The sequence below is a fragment of the Opisthocomus hoazin genome, chromosome 29 (genome assembly GCF_030867145.1).
Source record: "Opisthocomus hoazin isolate bOpiHoa1 chromosome 29, bOpiHoa1.hap1, whole genome shotgun sequence".
NCBI classification, from domain to species: domain Eukaryota; kingdom Metazoa; phylum Chordata; class Aves; order Opisthocomiformes; family Opisthocomidae; genus Opisthocomus; species Opisthocomus hoazin.
Genome location: NC_134442.1, coordinates 6,978,691 through 6,998,797, shown reverse-complemented (window position 1 = coordinate 6,998,797; position 20,107 = coordinate 6,978,691). Strand labels below are relative to the sequence as shown.

At 49.2% G+C, this 20,107-nt stretch overlaps 1 pseudogene; it reads left to right on the top strand.

The window, feature by feature from the left end:
- The first annotated feature begins 11,398 nt into the window (after positions 1-11,398).
- Positions 11,399-12,515, top strand: LOC142364818 (olfactory receptor 14C36-like; annotated as a pseudogene).
- Positions 12,516-20,107: the final 7,592 nt, after the last annotated feature.

The following is a 20,107-nucleotide window of genomic DNA, read 5'->3' as shown; positions in this document are numbered from 1 at the left end:
GCTCCTGGGCACACTGAGTGCTGATCCTGTCAGGTGACAGAGTTCCTGCCCTGTCTCAGAGTCCCCTGGGGTGCAGGGACTCTGTTCAGATCCTGGGGCACCCCTGCATGCACCCCTAGGTTGGCACAGCTGCAGCCATCCCTGGGAGGAGGCAGCCATCCTGCCCTGTCCCTCTGATGGTGCAGCAGGCAATCGCTGCCCTGGAGCACGTCCTCCTCCTCTATACCATCAGAACTAGGTAAGCCGTCCTGACAGGTCCTATAAGCTGTCACATGTGTCAGGTCTAGGAGACACTTCCAGGAACAAAACTGCATTGCTCTGCAGCCAGAGTCTTACCGCATCAGGGGCTGTGAAGATGTCTTCCTCCGTGAGCTCTCAGCATCCTCCCACCCCAGACTGCCTTCAATGTCCCTCTCACTCCTCTTGTCTACCCTCGCTGCCTGCAGGCAGTGCCCTCAGCCCTGCTGCGCTTGGCAGAGGAGCTGCTCCTGGGCAGAGCTCTCTCTTTGCAGTGCTGTGCAGTTGCCATGAGCTCCCTCCATCCCAGGAGCCCAGCCCAGCTCAGCAGCTGAGGACCAGCCAGAGGCAGCATTTACTCTGTCCCTCTGGGCTCCCTCCAGGTGTCCCTGGGGCTCCAGGTGAATTGGTTGTGAAACAGGCTGAAGTCATCACTGATGTTGCCTGCCTCAGCTGGGGAGAAGCACTTCTTTCCAGAAGAGCCATTTCTCCTAATCAGAGTACAGCTGGGCGTAAGAGTCACTTTTCCTTGTCCCACTATGAGACAGGACACCCAGACGGTTACAGGGAAGGATCTCCTTCACCCCTGCTGAGGGAAGGGATTCTGCTCAGTCAGCTGAGGCATCTGATCCTTGGTTTTCTGTTCTGGGGCTGAAAGAGGACTTGGCTCCCTCTATGCCTACCACAAACCAGTGGGAGGCAAGATTCTTCTTCCCTCACTTCAGGTGGGCAGAAAATAGGACCATGCTGCCTGGGAGCTGCTTGTGTCATCTCCCATGGTAATTACTGGAGACAGATGCCAGGAGTGACCTGTTCAGACTCAAACCCCTGGTGACACCTGGTGTACCAGAGGTGGTCCAAGATCCCCACAGGTAACTGAAAACTCTAACAGAGGAATTAACAGGAACAGGATGATATCCAGGAGCACTGTCTTTGAGGCTGTTGACAGACTCCTTTGCCCAACTGAAACCACAGCAGGTGTCCAATGGGAAACTGACCCTGACCCTCCGGAGCACGTGTAGGGCAGCCAGTGGAGGTATTCTTCTGAGTCATGTGCCATACAGAGAGCTAAGTTTCCCTCTTATTTCCATCAGCTGTATGTACTAATTCTCTGCTGAGTCTAGTGGAAGGTTTCTCACGTTCATCCGCGTGTTCCCTTCTGGAATTCAGGGCAGCTCTGCAATTTAATGTTGAAGTCTGGGCCCACATGGCTAAGATGCCATGGCTGGCAGAGAAAACTACAGAAAAGCAATTCCCATTCAGAGTGGTTGCATGACAGACACCCAGACTGTATCACAGACAGATTTGATTGGCAAATCCAATTTAAGGGATTATTTTTGAGACAAATTGGACAATCGGCCACCATTGATTTAACTATTCCTGTCATTCCTACACACACTGCAGATGATTTTAAACTCTAGACCATAGCATCTACACCCCAATGTGTCTGCGCATGCTTTTCTTTCGCAAGTTCTAACATGACTTGCAGGGTTACTATTCCCTGCTTTTCTGGCGGTACCCACCACCCTTCTGTATTTTGTGGTGCTTTTAATTCTTCCATCAATTGCTCATCCAATTTACTATATTTTGGTTTCATATTCGGGATTTTTATCTGTTTTACTGGTACTAGTGCAAGGAAACCTCATTCCGCAGCCTCTCTTGCTGTCTTATCTGCCAATCTATTACCTATGTTTACAGCTGTCTGACCAAATTGATGAGCCTTGCAGTGCATCACTGCCACTTCCTTTGGCTCATGCACCTCTTCTAGGAGCTGGAGGATTTCTTCTTTATGTTTTATCGATGATCCTTGGGCTGAAAGCAGTCCTCTTTCTTTCCAGATAGCCCCATGAGCGTCAATCATGCCAAATGCACATTTGGAATCAGCCCGTATATTTACCCTCTTTCCTTCTGCCATTGGCGAGGCTTGTTTCAATGCCACCAGTTCTGCTTTCTGTGCCGAGGTATTTGCAGGCAGCGTTCCTGACTCCAGTACCTCGGTGGTGGTGACAGCAGCGTATCCAGCCGTTCGTCTTCCCTCTTTCACAAAGCTGCTTCCATCCATAAATAACTCCAAATCAGGATTTTCCAGAGGTTCATCTTTCAGGTCCGATCTGCTGGAATAGACTTGTTCAACAGTTAGCAGTCATGTTCATCTTCTAGACTTCCTGTCGGATTTTCCATCGACAGAAACATTGCTGGATTTACAATGGTTGTGGTTTTCAATTCCACATCATCTTGTTCCAGCAAGACAACCTGCTATTTCAGCATTCTGCTGGGGGATAGCCAATGACCCTCCTTTTGTTCTAAAACAGTTACCACCATGTGTGGTACATACACCACCATCTTTTGGCCCATAGTCAATTCTCGAGCTTCCTGAATCAGCAATACCGTCGCTGCCACGGCGCGCAAACATCCCGGCCATCCTTTACTGACGTTGTCGAGTTGTTTAGAGAAGTATCCTACTGGCCACTTCCAGGATCCCAGACGTTGTGCCAGCACTCCAAGGGCCAGATGTTGCCTCTCATGTACAAACAGCTTCAAAGTTTTGGTTAGATCAGGTAAACCCAAAGCAAGGGCCATTATCAATGCCTTTTTAAGTTCCCTAAATGATTTTTGGCATTTAGGCCATCCTGTAGCAAGGCTCTCCCATTCAAAAGCAAATATGCTTTGACTTTGTATATCCAGAGGTGTGCAAAAGAAGGCATCCTTTAAATCTAGTACAGTAAACAATTTATGTTCCTCTTTTAGAGACGTCAGCAAAGTATAAGGATTGGCTACTACTATGTGTATATCTTGAACTATCTGGTTTATAGCTCTTAAATCCTGGACTAGCCGATATTCTTTTCCTCCAGATTTTCTTACTGGTAATATAGGAGTGTTGTATTCTGACTCGCATTTTACCAAAAGTCCATATTGCAAAATTTTTGTGATTAACCTCTCCAATCCTTCTCGAGTCTCCCATTTAAGAGGATATTGTTTTTGTCTTACCGGCTTGGATCCAGGTTTTAAGGTCACTTTTACTGGTTCTGCCAATTTGGACTGTCCCGGAACTTCATTTGCCCAAACCAAGGGGGTCACTGCGTTTTCCACCTCTTCTGGAATTTGCTTCTCCTTAGGGGAATCCTGTAACATAAACACTCTCGCCTCTACGGCTTTTGATTCTGGTATTAATAGTTCAGTTTCCCCATTCTTAAAAGTTATTTGTGCCTCCAATTTACTTAGCAAGTCTCGCCCTAATAAAGGCAGAGGGCATTCAGGCATATATAAAAACTGGTGTGTTACCCACTGTTTTCCCAGCTTAAATTTCAATGGTTCCAAAAAAGGCCGATTTTCTCTTTGTCCTGTCGCACCAACGACATCTACCGACTGATGACTGCATTTTCCTTTACGTGTGTTTAATACCTAATAAGTGGCTCCTGTATCTACTAAAAATTCTGTTTCTTCATTCCCTAGCTTTAATGTAACCAGGGGTTCAGCTAGGGTTGACTCTCCCGGTCCTCTTCATGATTTCTCATTTAAGTCATCAATTTGATCGCACGAAGAGTCAGATCTAATTCCCCGGTCTTAGGACATTCCCTCTTCCAGTGCCCATGCTCCTTACAAATAACACATTGGTCCGGCGCTAATTGAGGATTTATCCTTCCTCTTTCTCCAACATTCATCCCTCTCCCTCTTCCTCTACTTCTCCTGTTATTCCCAGTCAGAGCTGCCAATAACTTCCCATCCCTCCGGGCCTGTTTTATTTCTTTTTCTTTTTCTCTATTATTATATACAGTCCAAGCTACTTCAAGCATCTTGCCCAAATCTCTAGACTCAGGTCCTTCTAATTTCTGGAGCTTTTTTCTAATGTCAGGGGCTGATTGACCCATAAATATGGAGGCCAACTGTGATGCTTCCTCTGGTTTTTCTGGGTCCAGATTAGTATATTTTTGGGCAGTTTCCTTCAGTCTCTCCATGAAGGCTGAAGGGGATTCATTTAATTCCTGTCTTACTTCATAAATTTTTGACCAATTTATCGCTTTCGGCATCGCATGTTTAACACCAAACAAAATCCACCTCTGATATCTGGTCAACATCCCCCTGGGTCCCGGCTAATTTGGGTCCCGGTCCGTATCCGAGGAGGGGAAGTTCTGATCTACCATTCCCTGCAAATCTCCATGGGCATGGGCTCCTTCTACCTGTTTCCTAGCAGTATTCAGTACCATTCTTTTTTCCGTGTCATCAAGCAAACTGTCTAAAATCACCTGCAAATCTTTCCAATCATGGTCCTGGGTCCTAATTATTGTCTCAAAAACCTTTGCTACTCTCTCAGGGTCTTCTCCATAAGTGCCTGCTACCTCTATCCATGACCTTAAATCAGTTATTGAAAATGGAACTTTTACTGTCACCGGACCAGTATTTCCTACTGCCTCTCAGAGAGGGGCCTGGACGGGAGCTGGCTCCGCTACCCCTCCTGTTCTTCCCCGCCTTCTTCCTGAAACCGGGCTAAATCCTCTCACTCCCTCCCCCAGAGGAGAGGCGGAAGGGCTACCAATCTCGGATTCCTGTTCCTCCTGATTATCCCCCATCTCCGACGCGGTGCTACCATTAGCTCAACATCATCCTCCTCAGACTCAAATTTCAAACACTCTTTCCCGATGCTACAATTGGCGCAGCATTTCTTTGAACCTTTTTCACATTTTCCCTTTTTCAAAGGTATTACCATAGAACCGCGCAGATGTATCCCACACTGCCTCTGCCATTCCAGATGATTTCTCAATCTACATATGTCACTTCTTCCCATTTGCCTTCCCTTTTACGGAACAACATCAATTGCAAAATGGTATTATAACACAGTGTCCCATCCTCCGGCCACTTCTCCCCATCATCCAGAGTATACAACGGCCACCGATGATTACAATACTCAATTAACTGTTTCTGAGTTAAAGGGTCCTCCTCCAGCTCTTTCCAGTGTTTTAAAATACATCCCAAAGGCGTGGCCCATGGGATGGGTCTTTTACTCAGAAAGGTGCCCGTCCTTCAAACGACCAATGGTAGTGATTGTGCACTATATCACAGACACTAGCCAGAGGGATCCCACCCTCTGGGAGATCTCTCTCTCAGATCCCAGCCCCCTGCTGAGATCCTGGAGACTTCAACCCCCTGTTGAAGACCTCACCCTTGGGCCCCGCTCCACCAGCTTTCACCGAGCAGATATTTTTCACAAAGGTACCTTTTTAGCCCAACTCTGCGTGGCTTTTACTTACAAGCAGGCATGTGTTATAGCTAAAGAATGCCTTAATTAAATTCCAGGAGACTTACTTGGAATCCTTCAGTCCGGGGATCAGAGGTTCTCCTCGAGAATCCCTCGATGCCAGCTGGAGGTCCCGTGATCCCGCGGATCCGTCAGTATTCACAAGCAGGGTCCCACCTGGGTCGCCAGAAACTGTCACCAAAAATCCGAGAATAATACCTCTTAACACCAATGTAGTGTTAACAGCCAGGCATTCTTTATTGCGGCGCCGGATGCACGAGGGATAATTCCACCAAACGTGCATACCCCGTACCCCTTCCGTGCAGTTTATATAGATCAAAATATACATATTTATCTGCTACATGAGCCCTTCCTTTCATAGTCAAATCAGTCCATTTTCATACACTCCTCCCACCCACGCTTGCGCAGTGCCTCCTAGTGGTGGTCGTCAGGGGTCCCAAGATGCAGGCTTATCCTCTTCATCACAGTTTCTGCGCAAACTCAGTTTTCTTCTGGCTCTTGTCCCTGCAGAACAGGTTGTCTTGACCAGTTCTAGGCACCTGCTAGTTTTAATTAAAACTAACTTCTTTGGGGGGAGATGTATGACTTTTTGCTTCAGTTAATTTACACAATAGATAGGTACCACAAATGCACCTGCAACCATTTGGCAACGCTATTTCTATTAAAATCCCCCTTCACCATTATTGTTTAACATTAACGATTACCTCGGGACTAAACCCTCTGTTCCCACACCTAATGTCCAAATGGGCAGGACTGTACAAGAGACATAGCAGCATTGTTCGTGCTTTATGATTAACTAATTTCATCACCTTGGTTACAGGCCCACATTACTCCTCTCCATTCTTTTACTCCTAATGAAGCAGTATTAGCTTATCTTGCAGCCCTTACCATCCTCTGCAAGTATCAAGACTGCAGGAGCTTTGGCTTTGTCATTATTCCCGCATCCATGGACACATTTTCTAAATTCCCCCTTTGCAGCTTCCCCTGTTTCCAGCTCCTGTGTGCTGCCTTTTTGCCGTGGAACTCAGACAGGTCATGTCATCAGCCTCCTGAGAAGAATGCTTCTCTTCATGGGTGTTCAGACAGATCATTCTTGTCCTCCGAGGAGGCTGTAAGCTTTATCAGATTTCCTGAGCTCCTTCCCCCTGCAGAGCTGCTTCCCACGACACCACCGGTATCAGTATCCCAGGTATGTCAAAGTCTTCTTCTCTGGACTTCACCCATCTGTACTCCACTGCTGGCTTTCCTCACTCCTGGCACCTGGGACCCCACTATTCCCTGGTCACGACAGCCAAGGCAGACACTGATGATCACATCCCTGATCAGCTCTTCCTTGTTGGCTGGGGCCAGGTCCTGGTGAGCATCGCCCTTCTCAGCCCACTTGGCAGCTGTGTTAACAAGTTGTCCCAAGATCCTCCCAACTGCTGGCACCCTGTTTCCTTGCCCGGCTGAGGAATGCCGGGGCAGTTACTGTCCCCCATGGGAACCTGCTCATTGACCTGAGAATTCCTCGGGTTGCAGACAGAAGACTTCTTCTGCTTCCTCACCCTGATCAAGTAGTTTGTAACTGCCAACACAAAGTTACTCTTGCTGACTTCTCCTCTCATCCTCACTCACAAAAGCTAACGAAATATGTTACCCAGGTCTTAGAGGAGCTCCATATATCCGAGTTGCTCCTTCACACAGAGAGCATCCCCCTGTTACCCATACTCCCTGCAGCAGAGACTGTATCTTTCTCTTGCATCACCCAAGCTCAGAAAATTGTCCCACCACAACTCAAGTAATCCAAAAACTTCATAGTGCTGTGACAAGTCATGGGGTTTCAGCTCCTCCTGCCCGTGCTCCAGTCTCTCCTGGCCGTGCACATCTGGGTTGCAACATCTCAGCTCTTGCACCAAGGCAGAGCACAGACTGCTCACAGGGAAAGCTGAGCTCTGCTCCTGACCAGAAGACCATTGTAGATCGAGAAGTTCATGCTGCACTGCATAGATTGCTTAGCAGCAGGACAACCTCAGCAGCTCGTTGTCACAGTGGAGCCTGCAGGCAGCTCCCACCTGGTACTGACCATTCCACCACCTGCGCGGCCTTGTCTCCATCTAGCCATGCAGCATGAAGTTCTCATGAGAACATCCTTTCTGTTTGATTTAGAGATGATGAACAGAGTTGTTACCTTGCAGGGAAATACAAGAAGAGGTTGAATGACTGAAATAGGATACTTTTTTCTGTGGAGAGGGTCTGCACGGCATTCTGCATGTGGGTAGGATTACCATTTGATGCTACAGCACCCAGGCATCCCACCACCTAAAAGGAAGAAACTATCGATACTTTTATCTCCTTACAATCTTAGTCCTAACAGCATTTTACCTCACAGAATCAGAGTACCTTTCTTAACTGGGATCATAACAGACCAGCACCTCCTGGTAAAAAAACTCTCTAGGCATACATAGGTGCAGTTCCTCTGCTCCCATGGACTGGTAAGGCCGTAGTCTGCAAAAGTAACCCCTGGCTGGATCCCCATCCGCCACTGGCTGTTGTGCTCCTGAGTCCTGCCTCAAAGCTCCAAGGCCTGGGAGACCTTGGTGGCGGTAACGGAGGCAAAGAGGTCATAGACTATTTGAGATCTATCTAGACCTCCTCTTACTAAATTCAGCAGTGGCCCCATACTCTCTGTTTCTTCTTTACCTCTTCCTAATGTGTCACAGCTCATTTTGGTGCCTGTTGCATTACCTTTTCAGTTGCAATTCAGTTAAGGATTAATGCTTTAAAGAATAAGGATTCTAGCTGGGCCTGGAGGAGGCTGTGGTTGAGGACAAGATGTACCCAGGCACACTGTGATAATGATTGTTCTGTTCCTTGACTGTGTCATCGTAGGTGTGAGTAACGAGCCCAGTTCTTTGTGCTTCGTGTTCACGCAATGCCTGCAGCTATTGGGTAGAGGAGGGACAGACCTTGCCTCTCTGATGGCATCTGATGGCTGATAGATCTGACTGAAGTCATCTGTCAGTGGCACAGAGGTACCAAGTCACACTCTTTGTGATGCCATCTGGAGGGACCTGTCACACACACCCCAAAGGGAAACTGATTTCCTGTAGGTCCTCTGCTGTCCCTGCCAGCCCTGGCATCACATATAGCTTTGTGGGGCTGGTTATGAACATGAAACTGTGTAGCTACCCTGAATTCTCCAAGTCAACACGGAGATAAACATGAAACAACTGCCAATGTAGTCAGTGGTGATCTAGTAAATATAGCAGAAGCAGAAGAGAGAGACTGAGCTCTCCCTGTGGGACATGACATGAACTATTCAGATGAATGCCTCTGTAGGCCACCGTGAACATGATTAGTAGGGACAGGTTCAATTGCCCTTATTTTGGGCATCAGCTGTCATTCCTTTGGCGAAAGGAAATGGCCAGCAGCCTCTAAGAGCATGTGAACAGATGTGGCCCTGTCTCTGCAAACTGCTCCATTCGTACCTGCATGTATCTTAGACCACCTCTGGCATCTCACATGCCAGCAGACAGTTGCATCTGAACCCCTCAGTCGTGGCCTCCATCTCCATTAATCAGAATTGGAGCTTAGAAAAAAGAACTTACCTGCAGGTGCCCATTCAATGTCCCCCTGAAGGGAGGAAAGAGGAATCCCACCTCCTGTGGGATTATGGCAGGCATTGAGGGGAGCTGAGTCCCCTTTGAGCCCCAGGACTACAGACCCAGGGTGAGATGACTCAACTGATTCATCTGATTCCCTTCCCTCAGTAGGGGTGAAGGACATCCCTGCCTGTCCTGCACTGGCTGTCCTGCCTAAAGATGGGACAAGAAAATGTGATCCTTGGAGCTAGCTCTTCTGGTGGTAGGAGAAATGACACTTTGGAAATGAAAAGATTTCCTCTCTCTCCCTAGTTGAGGGAGGAAACATCAGTAATTGCTTCAACTTGTTTCAAAGCAAATTGTCCTGAAGACCAAAAGACATCTCAAGGGAGCCCAGAGTAGGGAGAAATGGTGCCTTGGGCTGGTCCTGTGCTGCTGAGCTGGGCTGGGCTCCTGGGATGGAGGGAGATCACGGCTGGTGAGGAGCGCTGCAGAGAGACAGCTCTTGCCCAGGAGCAGCTCCTCTGCAAAGCCCAGCAGGGCTGAGGGCACTGCCTGCAGGCAGCGAGGGGAGAGGAGCGAGGCAGAGAGAGGTTAAAGGCAGTGTGGGCTGAGAGGATGCTGAGAGCTCACTGCGGGCAGGAATCTTTTCAGCCTTTGACATGGTAAGTCTCTGCATGAAGGACAATGTGTCTGCACTTTGTGGAAAGATCTCCTCAATCTGGCACACCCCACAGCCTTCAGCATGATGTACCACGAGGAATATCACAGTTTGTGTCTTATTGAAGATGAGGATGTGCTGCAAAGCAGGGACTGCCTGCTGCACCCTCAGAGGGACAGGCCATGACAGCAGCCTTCTCCCAATGATGGCTGCAGGGTTGTGAAGGTGGATGTGCAGCCTGGACTGCCCCAAGCTGTCCTTCAGAGCAGGGTCTGTGCACCCCAGGGGCTGTGTGCTGGGGAACGGACTCTGCTGCCTGTCAGGGACAGTGCTCAGCCTGCCTGGGAAGTTTCTCAGGTTATTGTAAGGAGAAGGTCTGGGTGGAAGGAGAAACTCCCAGTAGGGCAGGACAGGGTCCTACTGCTTTCAAGAAACAGCTGCATGGGTCAGGGCTGCTCACAGATCCAGATCTCCCCAGGATATTTTCCAAGGGATATGTGAAGGGGAAGGTCAAAGCAGGGGTGACTATCAAGCACTCAAGTCACTTGGCCAGTTCCCTCTGAGGATCTGAGTGGCTGAGAGCAACTGCCTGGCTATGTTGGAGTCTGGGACGTGCACAGCTGGGTGAGGGTAGCGGTGTCCTGAGTGCCCTGTTGCTTCCGACTCTTTCATGTAGAACTTCACTGTGTTTCTCCTTTTTATTCCACTTGCCTGTGTTACTGAAGTTGTTCCCTTGTTGTGTCAGTCAGGCTCTCTGGGAATGGGAGTTTCAGCTGCAGTCAGACACTGATCGTGTGGGTCCTTCTGTGCAGGTGTGTCCATGGGCATGAGGTGTGCCAGTTGTGTCTAAGCTGTTGGGCTGGGAGCAGTGCGGTCTGTGAGCCCAGAGAACAAGCTAGTTTTCCCTTAATCAGATGCCATCTTTAGGACACATGGCTATCTTCCTAAGGTGTCCATCCAAGCTGTGAGCTGCCCACAGAATGCAAATCTGTCTCATAACAAAACTGTGTTTCCTGCAAGTCCCAGTGGAGAAACGCAGATATGCCACGCACAATGGATGAACTACTCTTGGGTTGGAGATGCAATCCGCATGTGTCATGGATTAGAAGTGGCGTGCTGGGACCTTGAGTAAGGGTGAGTCATTTAGTGGTCTGTATTGGATCCCTCTGCTTTCAGCAGTGTTTGGTGACTTCTAAAGAAAACATGGGAGTGTGACGACTCTCCATCTAAGAAAAATTCTAGCCTAGGGCAGCTGGGAATAAGAAGGGGGGACAGATCAGCTCCCCTCACTCTGCACTGAGCCACAGGCAAGCCTCATGCCTTGCGGGACTCACTGTTCTGCCTGAGTTCAGCAGAATTGCTGAGGGTTTCTGACAACCAAGAGCACTCCCCAGGTGAGATGAGGAGAGCTGTCAGAAAACCCGAGACCGTATAAACTACCTTCTGCTATCCAGGTTTCTTAGCACTGGGAGTACAGTTGCTGACAAGCCCTTTTCCAGTAACAGCAGTTTCATCTGACAAAGTGAAACACCAGGATGGGTCCCCAGCCCACCATGTACATGATCCAAATACCGAAGAGGAGGGCAGACACCTCAGCAGCTTGTGGGCAGAGGTCCTGCTCCTCATGGCACATTTCAGCCAGCACCTACTAGAGCTCCAACCATGGATCTGAAGGAAGGTCTCCTAGAAAAAGAAAGAAGGGTATGTGCATCAGGGGAAGGATCTATAGAAAACAGATCAGAACTGAATCTCCTAACTTCTCACTGTCTCTTCCTTCTTGGACGGTGTTTCTATTCCCAGAGGCTGGAAATTTCCAACAGCAGCTCCATCACCCAGTTCCTCCTCCTGGCATTCGCAGACACACAGGAGCTGCAGCTCTTGCACTTCTGGCTCTTCCTCAGCATCTACCTGGCTGCCCTCCTCAGCAACGGCCTCATCGTCATCACCAAAGCCTGTGACCACCGCCTCCACACCCCCATGTACTTCTTCCTCCTCAACCTCTCCCTCGTCGACCTGGCCTCCATCTCCACCACTATCCCCAAAGCCGTGGCCAATGCCCTCTGGGATATCAGGGACATCTCCTACACAGGATGTGCTGCCCAGCTCTTTCTGTTTTCCTTTTTGATTGCAGCAGAGTGTTGTCTTCTCACCATCATGGCCTATGACCGCTATGTTGCCATCTGCAGACCCCTACACTATGGGACCCTCCTGGGCAGCAGAGCTTGTGTCCACATGGCAGCAGCTGCCTGGGGCAGTGCTTTGCTCAATTCTCTCCTGCACACTGCCAATACATTTTCCATACCCCTCTGCCACGGCAATGCTGTGGACCAGTTCTTCTGTGAAATCCCCCAGATCCTCAAGCTCTCCTGCTCACAGTTCTACCTCAGGGAAGCTGGGCTTGTTGTGGTTAGTATTTTTTAGCTTCAGGGTGTTTTGTTTTCATTGTGCTGTCATATGTGCAGATCTTCAGGGCTGTGCTGAAGATCCCCTCTGAGCAGGGACGACACAAAACATTTTATACGTGCCTTCCTCACCTGGCAGTAGTCTCCCTGTTTATCAGCACTGCAGTGTTTGCATACCTGAACCCCCCCTCCATATCGTGCCCATTTCTTTATCTGGTGGTAACAGTGTTGTACTCGGTGGTACCCCCAGCAGTGAACCCCCTTATCTACAGCATGAGGAACCAGGAGCTCAGGGATGCGGTGTGGAAACTGGTGGCTGGATCTTCTTAAGCAGCAATAAACTGCCCATCTTCTTCTGCCCATCACTCACATTGTAGTGAACTGTTGGCCCAGGCTGTTCTTGTGTCGTTGAATTTGTTTTGTTTGGTTTGATTTTTAGATTTCCTTGGTTTTCATAATGTGCTTTATAAAGAACTTCCATTATTCCTCCCACTGCTATTTCAATATCTACCTGTCTTTGTGACTTTTGAGACTGTGTAAAAGAGGAGCCATGCTCCTGGTGTTTTTCAGGAAAAGAAGGAACACTGTAGCCACAAGTTTGTCCAAGATCCTTTCTCTAAGACTCTCTCCAGAGCTTCAGGAATACCTCCAGAGATGGAGGGGAAAAGAGTCCCAGCACAGCAGCAGTGTCACGGAGCACCAGCTCTTGGTCTTTCCTGAGCTGCTCTCTTTACACCCCTATAGCCTCCTTCTGAGCCCTTCTGTGACTGTAAGTCCTGAATGCTCAGGCAGCTTGGTCACAGTGCTGCGGTGTGGCAGGCCGGTGACGGCAGGAACAATCTTGAAGGGACAAGCACTGGGCAGTCCTGTGACAGGGCTTACACCCATAGCAGTGTTCCAGTTGTGAAAAGTGTTCTCCTCAAGTTAGTGCCTGAAGTCTTAGGACTCTTTCTAACAGTAGTCTCAAGAACATGCCGAGGAAATTGTCCTGTAGAGGAAAACTCAAGGAACCGCTAAACTGTGTGAATCGGAAGGCTGGGAGCATAAAGCAGTGTCCTTGCATAGAATAAATCTCCTGCTGCTTGCCCAGGAGACGTGAAGGACCAGTAAAGAAGGGTCTGGTCTCTGCCTGCACTCACTGGACACAATACGGAAGAGGTCCCAGGGCAGTTGTCAGAGACCAGCCAATTGCAACCACCACTTCCAGCAGTGACCATTCACTACATTTTGGACATGTTTTTCCCTCCGTGGAGGGACACCAAATGACTAGGTCAGAAGTTCATGTTTGCGTTGTACGTAGAAAATATAAGCATGCACATTGTGCCCTCAAGAGGGACCTTGAAAGGCTAGAGAGGTGGGCCTCTGCAAACATCATGAAGTTCAAAAAGGCAGGGAGGAGTATTAGAAAAATTATGGCCTGGTCAGCCTCACCAGAGAAGTCCCTTTTCCTACACCATTCTTGCCCCTAATACGTTCTCTCATCTATGCCCTCATGATCAGAAAGTTTGGGGCAGGAGGTCACTGAAATAAATGATCATGTGAAGTACAGGATCTGCCTACCCAGGTCGTGGGCTGAGGCCTTGGCCTTTCTGCTTCATAAAGCAGACCAAGGGTTTTCTCAGCATTGCAGCCACCTGCACAGTGCCTTTGCCTACCTACAATCGAGGCCTCCAATTCTCTGCTCTAAGGAGTCCCTGGGGAGGCTTGGTCAGTAATGGCCCGCAGTGGGGCCAATCAATGTTTCAAGGTACATGGAGTATTGCTTCTGACTTCTTGAGCAGTTTTTTCTATCTCCTCTCAATATCTGAGGTTCATGGACTCAACACCAAATACACCATGGGGCTCATTAAAATACAAAAAGTGCTAAGCTAACAAGCTTATGTAGCTTTCTTCAATTCTTTCAGACTTTTACTGCTAACTGGAGTTTTTTCATAGTGTAGATAAGGAGGAAGATGTCAGACTGTGCCTAATAAAAATATTTAATTATTTTAAGGGATATTTTAAATTGCTTTTCAGTTTACAGAAGAAGTGGTAGAAACATTTTCCAAGTGGTATTGTCCCAGGGTGACTCCTCAGGAGATATGGACAGGTAGGAAAAGCAGTCCCTTGAGGTCTGACACTCTATGGACAACTTTGCTCCTCACCTCCCAAACCTCAACATTTCTCTCATCGGACACCTGGGACTTGTGTCACTGGTCCTTGCATCAGACTTCTCCACTGATCTCTGCAGCTGGATGTTACAGCTCCATTGCACCATCTCCCACCTCCTCTCCACAGAGAGCTGGCTGCACACAGGCACAGCAGGAGCTTGGCTATTTGCAAGAAAGGAAAAATTAAAGCACAATCAAATTCCATAAACAAAACACACAGTGCAAACATGCGGTAATTACAACTTACTTCTAATGAGGTTTCTTTCCTGTAAGGCATAATCTTCTAAGAAATATTGTAGCTAGGTAGAGGAAAAAAAAATTAGTTATAAACATAATTAGAGAGTTGGCTAAGGAGACAATTAGACTACTGAAAGGCAGGCAAACTTTTAACTCCCTGATGTGAAAACAGTGGCTCAGTAGGTGCCAGGAATCTGAATGAACAAAGAGTAAAGGGAGGAGAAAACTGGACAATAATGGAAAGGGCCTTTGTCTAGGCAGCCTGCCTCTGAAAAAATTACTTTGGAAATAGTCCAGACAGGTGAAAATATATGAAAAATTAGAGAAATTAGAGAATACTGGTTATGAAGTTATCGGTGGAGATTGACATTCCTTTGGAATATCCCTTTCGAAACTTCCTGGCATTGGTCGAGGGCTCTTGTGAATGAGGACAAGGCAATGTTGCGCCTGTTGTTGAAAGAGTTCAGAAAGTCACCCCAGGGAACCCCAGGCTGTACAAGGTCACTTTGGCATTTCTGTGCACCTAATAAAGAAGAACACGTCCAAAAGCAGTCAGCATGGATTGATGATGGGTCAGTCATGCCTCTGAAAACTGATTGCTGTCTGTTTTGATTTGGCCTGGATAAAAGCCAGGAGCCCACCAAAAACCTCTCTATCACTCCCCCTCCTCAACTGGACAAAGGAGAGGAAATATGCTGAAGGGCTCGAGGGTCAAGACAAGGACAGGGAGACATCACTCACCAATTACTGTCACAGACAGAACAGACTGAACATAGGGCGAAAGTGGAGTGGATTAAGTGGGTCACACTGATCGCACAGCGGGCCCACGTGGGAAACCCCAGTCACCCAGGAATTCTTGAAGTCATAATGCACTGTCCAGAAGGTAAAGATTTTGGAGTATCACCAAAGGAGGAGATGACACATGCTGAAGAGGCCCACTGTATAACCAGCTGCCAGAAGATAAGAAACAGTATGCCCTGTTCACGGATGGATCCTGTTGCATTGTGAGGAAGCAGCGGAGGTGGAAGGCTGCTGTATGGAGCCCTACATGACAAGTCGCGGAAACTGCCGAGGGAGAAGGTGAGTCCAGCCAGTTTGCAGAGGTGAAAGCCATCCAGCTGGCTTTCGACATTGCCAGTCGAGAGAAGTGGCCAGTGCTCTATCTTTACACCGACTCCTGGATGGTGGCCAATGCCTTGTGGGGGTGGCTGCAGCAGTGGAAGAAGAACTGGCAGCGCAGAGGCAAACCTGTGTGGGCTGCCCCATTGTGGCAAGATATTGCTGCCCGTCTGGAGCAGTTTGTTGTAAAAGTGCGTCATGTGGACGCCCACGTCCCTGAGAGTCGGGCCACTGAGGAACATCAAAACAACCACCAGGTGGATCAGGCTGCCAAGATTGAAGTGGCTCAGGTGGATCTGGACTGGCAACATAAGGGTGAACTGTTTATAGCTCAGTGGGCCCATGACACCTCGGGCCACCAAGGAAGAGACGCGACATACAGATGGGCTCGTGACCGAGGGGTGGACTTGACCATGGACACTATCGCACAGGTTATCCATGAATGTGGAACATGCGCTTCAATCAAGCAAGCCAAGCGGGTAAAGCCTCAGTGGTCTGGAGGATGATGGCTAAAATATAAATATGGGGAGTCTTGGCAGATTGACTACATCACACTGCCACAAACCCGCCAAGGCAAGTGCTATGTGCTCACAATGGTGGAGGCCACCACCGGATGGCTGGAAACCTACCCTGTGCCCCATGCCACTGCCCGGAATACCATCCTGGACCTTGAAAAACAAGTCCTGTAGCGACATGGCACTCCCGAAAGAATTGAGTTTGACAATGGGACTCACTTTTGTAACAGCCTTATAGTCACCTAGGCCAAAGAACACGGTATCGAGTGGGTGTATCACATCCCCTACCATGCACCAGCCTCTGGAAAGATGGAACGGTACAATGGGCTGCTAAAAACCACTTTGAGAGCAGTGGGGATGGGACTTTCAAAAACTGGGACACTCATTTAGCAAAGGCCACCTGGTTGTTTAACACCAGAAGGTCCACCAACCGGGCTAGTCCTGCCCAGTCAAAACCTCAGCGCCCCGTAGAAGGGGATAAAGTCCCTGTAGTGCACTTGCAGGGCATGTTAGGGAAGATGATTTTGGTTAGTCCTGCCTCGGGAAAAGGCAAGCCCGTCGGCAGGATTGCTTTTGCTCAAGGACCTGGTTGTACCTGGTGGGTAATGCGGAAGAATGGGGAATTCCGATGGGTACCTCATGGGGATTTGATTTTGGGTGAGAATAGTCCATAAATAAATAAATAGTCTAAAGTTAATTGTTAAATAACCCTGTCACTGTCTGTTATCACTGTTATAATTGTTATGTTTTGTACCAGTAATATCGTAGTAAGAATTGTCCAGATTAAAGAAGGATAGACTTTTTGATTAAAACCTAGCCATTGTCTCAAGTACTGAACACCCCTCTCCATATTGGTCCACTTGCCAGGATAGCATACAAAATCGTCACTGAAGGGGTACCTCTCCCTCACGTCTGACAGAAGTCTCCTCCAGAGGCTGAGGACTTGGTCCTTCTTCCCAATGGCCTTGTCAATGCCCCATCCCTGGCCAGGGATCCCAGCTGCTTGGCTTCCTTGCCTTCTCATTCCAAGCTGCTGGCCCCGTTACCTCAGCACCGCAGCAGCCAGGTGACAATGTGCTCGCCTGGGTGGTGGCAGCTGAAATCTTTCCGCATGTCTGGCAGCTCGCCCAGGGACAGGGACCGGGTGATGATCTCTGTCTCTATCTCCCGCGATGACCCTGGCTCATCGTCATCCCTCCCGGAGCGATCTGCTCTCTTTGCGTCTTTCTTTAGTTTTACGGGGGCGACTGCTCCCGGCACAGGTTGGTCATTGGGCTCAGCCGCGATGCCTGCAGCTGGAGCTGGGGCTGGAGCAGCTGCTGTGCCCGCTGGGGAAACTGAGGCAGACCCTGCAGCTGTGGCAGCGGCAGCGGTGGTGCCGTTCAGGGTGGCTGTGACTGCCTGCTGGGCTGGAGGGGCTGCAGGGCCGGCTGGGGGGGCAGTGCCAGCCACAGTGCCTGCCGCTTCGTTTCCCCTCCTTCCCCTTTAGGGCACTGAATCAGGTTGAACAGGGCTGGGTAGACATGGGCCAGACCCCAGCACATTGCAGTGATTTGTGTCTCTCTGGAGTTCCCAGGGTGGCAGCACACTTTTTGCAGATATTTTACTAGTTTTTCTGGATTCTGGTCTTGCTCAGGGGTGAGTTTAAAACACACTGCGGGTGCCCACTGCCCTAGACACCTGCCCATGCTGTCCCACACTCCCAGCCACTCACAGCTATCCAGCCCCAGGGCAGGTCTCTGCACGATGTTCTGAACTACTTGTTTAACTCTAAACAAGACCCAAAACTCATTCAGGAGGCAGAACAATAGGAGAGTGCTGGCCTGAGCATCCCACGGGTACTCGAAATTCTCAAAAGCCGTTAGGACCAGTCTGAAGGAGAGAGGGGGGGGGCAAAAGAGTGGGGGAAGGTATCCCCTCTGCTTTTCCCCACAGACTAGGTTTGATTATTCACAAATTCTAAGACATAGGATCCTCGGATCTGCAGAAACGACCGCAGTGCCGCATGAAAATACAAGCCTGATTTCATGCACAGTGTTGTTATCATGTCATAAGTCGATATTGTACAGTACAGCAAAATCATCATCCTGATCTTTTTCCCTGAGGTAACAAACAGCACGGCGAAGAACACATACAGCAAGTAAGGATTTACTTTGCAAAGTCATTTGATCAAAGTCAGAAACATTTTTATCAGCAACTTTAACTGACACAGTAAATGCGTATAATAAATTTTACCAAAAATCTAAGAAAGCTGTTTTAACACACACTGCTCAGCCCTGCTGTTATCCCCGCCCCACGCCTGGGCACCATATTTAATGTTATAGTTTGGCTGCTACCATGAACAAAAGCGCCACACGGCCGCCCCTCCCCCCGCCGGCGTGCGGAGGAGAATGGAAAGAAACAGGCAGAAACTGGTGGGTCGGGATAAGGGCATTTTAACAGAACAGCAAACAAAGGGAACAACAACAACAACGATACAGATAAGGAGAAAACACAACACAAACTGCACAGCCCACAGAGCCGCTCTCCCTCACCACCGCCACTGTGCGCTCCCGAGCCGCGAGTGAGTTCCCGCCACCCCGCACACCCCCACCGGAAGCCCGCATGACGGCACATGGTATGGAATACCCTGCTCTGTTTGGCCAGGTTGAGGCTGGGTCAGCCCACCTGGCTGTGCCCCTTCCTGGATTCCGGTGAAAATTAACCCTGTCCTGGCCAAACCCAGGACAGAGGCGCAGAGTTAAGCAAAGCCAAAGTGTTTGGGCTGTTGCTTGTTGGGTCACCTCATGACAGCAAAGTGGTTTAACAGGAACAGACAAACGTTGCGAGGTCATCAAGGACACCAGATGGGAAGGCTGCAGAGCAATGACTGTGTCCCTGGGGAGGCCCTGCTCTCGGGTGAAGCCACCTGTATGTGTCACGGGCAAATATGGAACATGGTGTGGGAAACTGCAGGATGTGACAGAGACCCGTGTGAGAAGGGACTAGAAGTGCAAGCAGCACCATGTGTCCCAGCTGGATCTCATAACTGGTTGAAGAGCAGAGACCTGAGAAAAAGCCAAACTGCAGGGATAACTGGAGGGGAGCATTGGGGAGCTTCTGTGTCTTCAAGTCTTGCAAGGCCAGTGGTGCCAGGGGAGCCCAGCAGTGATGCCATTTGAGGCCCAGATGACCTAGGCAATGGTATCCCAACTATCAAATGATGGTACCAGCAGACCAAACCAGAGACCATTGGGGAAAACATAATTGGTGAGAGTTGTTAACCGGGGAGGGGACTGCAGCAGAGAAAGGGATAGATCCAGGTGGAGTGGAACAATGAATCCTGTGGATGGTAATAGGAGAGGGATCCAAGGGTCCAGCTGCAGTGTGCAAGGGGCTGCTCATCCTGAGCTGTCCAAACCCTGTGTGTGTCCTGCCTTCTGATTTAACTCTGCTCCTGGTTATTTGCTGTGTGAGCTTGCTTGTGTGTGTGTGCAAATGAAATTCTGTACATGCGTTGCTGGCCAAATTTGTGCGGGGCTGGCTGGAAGAGGAGGACACCAGGATGTGGAGATACCCAAGGCTGAAGTTGCCAAAACGGTAGTGGCTCCAAGACTGGACAGGACACCTGGGCAGACCCAAAACTCAGACCCACATTGGAGGGATAATGGGGGTGTGTGCCCGTGGGTAAAGGGTGCAGAGGATGAAGAGACCACTCATGACCTTCACACCAGATCAGACTGAGAATGGAGAAGCATGGGGACCGTTGTGTACTCCATGGTTGTATGTGCTCTGTTGTTGGAGTGGTGGCTGCAAAGGTGCTGCTCCCTGTTAGAGTTGTTCTGTGTGTGCTCAAGTATGTCCATCTTTTTTTCCTTGCAGATATTGGTATTTTGCACTTTCTGTTTCAGTGACTCCACCTTGGGTGATGGCTCACTTAGTGGGGCTTCAGTCAGCACTTAGTCCAGG